Below are 2,891 nucleotides of genomic sequence, written 5' to 3'. Positions count from 1 at the left end.
AAGGTAATCGCTTTGGCATCCGTAGTACGTCCGACGCGGACATCCAGCATGGACATTCAGGGGACGTTCATGATATATATATATATATATATATATATATATATATATATATATATATGTGTGTGTGTGTGTGTGTGTGTGTGTGTGTGTGTGTGTGTGTGTGTGTGTGTGTGTGTGTGTCTTCCCGGGGATATTCCAGATATACACATGCCTTGAAGCGACAGTAGTGGCCGGGACACATTCAAGCACCGGACCATTATATATACATATATTACATTGGTCTAATGCTTGAATGCATTCTTGTTTTAAATAAACGAGAAATGAACTTACACCAACTTCCAAATACAATTAAACGTTTATTGTCACCTTATACATATACATAAAAAGACCAATAAGCAGATATATGCGTACTGTTCAAAGAACAAATAAATACACGGATAAAGAAGAAAACTTGCAATTTCAATAGCACAACACAAGGTAGAGAACAGCAGAACAAAAAATACTTATTGCCCACCCTGCTTTGACATTTGTGTTTGCAGCATGGAATAAAAAGAAAGAGCAAAAATACATCAATTAGCATTATTAAGCAGCGAAAGCAACAGAAATGACATGAAGGAATTAATCTTGACTACATCACTTCACTAGCACTCTGCGACACGGGCACAAAAAATGACATTAACTGGCTAATGCCTTAAACTTTAATGTCATTCGCGGGGTGCCACACGGACATGCTTAATGGTATTGCAGCTTAAATGTTATTCGCGACGTAGTGCGTTCTCGTAAGTCAACTTGCCGTCAAATGCGTGCTCTCGTTCCCAATGCCTCCACATTCTGACGTAGCTAAACGAACTATTAGTGAAGAACAATCAATATATTCTTCACTTTCTTTAAACAATAGCTCTTTCTCGTGGCGTAGTGCGTTCTTACAATTATTAAAACTCACTTGGCCATCGAATGCGTACTCTCGTTTACAATGTCCCCGCCGTGGCCGTAGTGACCATATTCTCACGATATTAAACAAACTTGTAGATAAAAACAACTAATATATTCTTCACTTTTTTAAAAGGAGCTTTTTATTTTTCGTAGAGATCAGCAGGCGATCTTGCTGCTACTGACGGCTACAGCTCTGATCATGAGCGCATTAGCCAGGAGAAGCTCTTTGCCAGGAGAATCAAAAGGGCGCCAATGAAGAGTCCGCGGTAGCTAAAGAAAAATGTAGACTCCGGGGTCCTGCTTACCAGAAAACCCGCATTGACTTGTGCGTACACCTCTCCTAAGGGATCCTGTTCCGTTCTCACAGCGAAGTGAACCATCCGAAGCGTCACGTAGAGTATATCCATCAGGGAAACAAGGCACATTGTCCTTAGTGAGCGTAGTGTCACAACCACCGTCCTGAACTTCCGATGTCGCCTCGGTGCAGCGACCAACATCACAAGGCGTACAAATGTTTGCAGGGACAGCCCGACCGCACATGTTAATGCATGCGTGCGGGGTATACGCGCCACTGCACAGTTCTAGACTTGCGAATTCTCGAGCTGTTGACTGCTGGCTGCCGGTGCGAGATCCGAAGTCCTCGAATATCGTCTTTGTTTCCAGCGACGCTCTTTTTTCGCGCGTGCGGCTTCTCCCGCAGTCTAGGCATCCTGGCACCTGTGAAGAAAACACATTTCAATACCCAAACGAATTAAAAAAGAAATCGATGTAGCTGTCATACCTTGGTAGCTGAGTAGGAGACTTCGGCAGGCACGGAAGGTGACAAACGCTGCTCCGCTGCCCTAAAACGATCGCAGAATGAAAAAATGGCGTGGCGACGATGGCTAGAGCTTGGATTGGATTGGATGACTGCAGCGTTCTGCTTTGCCAAGGTTCTAACACTTCCACGTGCATCTACGCAAACATAAATAGGTTTTTTAAATATTCTATTATTACACAGTTAAATATTTACTTATTCTGGGAATATTCGGTATCTGATTTTCGAGTTTTTTTAGTTTCTGCTAAAGCTGTCGGCGCCAGAATAACATAGCCTTTGAGATTACTGTCAATGCATGGCGGCTCTGACGCATTATAGCTTTCGTAATCGCTTTCAACGCATGCAGCCACCAAAAGCGTAGCCTTTGAGATTTGTTTTTGTTACCTATAATGATATTATTGTAGCACAATTGAACACTGCAGACAACTTCCTGTTTTAAGAAACCAGCCAAAAACAGGCGCACACAGGAAACATACGAGAAGACAGGAAAGAGGCTGGAAGAGGCCTGTCTTGTGTATGTTTCCTGTGTCCGTCTTTTTTTTTTGCTGGTTTTTTTCTTAATACAATGCACCAACTAGCCCAACAACGTGTTTTACTTCCTGTTCCAATGATAAACCTGAACCTACATGTTAGGAGGTCAGGACCAAAACTCTATGATCAGGAACTTTTCATAATGAGGGGTAACTTGAGTGCTTGGCTCTAGGTCGAATAAGTGGCTTCAAATGGGTCATCCACAAGCATTTTTTTTTAAAGCAAACTACAAATTGTTTGTATGACCCACCGATAGAAAAAAAATCGTATTTTAATACTGCGATGTTAAAGTGGGCAGAATTTATATCAAGTTGGAAATATATTTATTTTGCTTTGAAAAAAAGAATGAACTGTGTCCGATAGAGAACAAAAATAAACAGATATAATATGAACAAACTAAAATTTCCGGCAATATATTTATGCTAGTTTATATATAACTCACTAGTGTATATCCTGGGCATGCCTATTTATGGACAGCCAGCGGACGTTCAAAATGGGATGTCCCATGGACATCCCGGTGGGATGTCCTTCGAACATCCAAACAGGATATGGACTTTTCATGTACGTCCCACGGACGTCCGTGTTGGATATCCGGATGGATGGACGTTGG

General features: G+C 41.8%; 1 long non-coding RNA gene across 1 annotated transcript; it reads right to left on the bottom strand.

Moving 5' to 3' along the window:
- Positions 1-336: 336 nt before the first annotated feature.
- Positions 337-2,083, bottom strand: LOC139047620 (uncharacterized). The gene is made up of 2 exons (XR_011507266.1): positions 1,715-2,083; positions 337-1,650 (listed from the first exon to the last, which is right to left on the bottom strand). It is a non-coding gene; the product is annotated as an uncharacterized lncRNA (long non-coding RNA).
- Between the last annotated feature and the right edge of the window lie 808 nt (positions 2,084-2,891).

This window comes from Dermacentor albipictus, chromosome 7, assembly GCF_038994185.2.
Source record: "Dermacentor albipictus isolate Rhodes 1998 colony chromosome 7, USDA_Dalb.pri_finalv2, whole genome shotgun sequence".
Taxonomy (NCBI): Eukaryota; Metazoa; Arthropoda; class Arachnida; order Ixodida; family Ixodidae; genus Dermacentor; species Dermacentor albipictus.
Note: the sequence above shows the minus strand (reverse complement) of the source record. Positions and strands in the feature narration are given on the sequence as shown.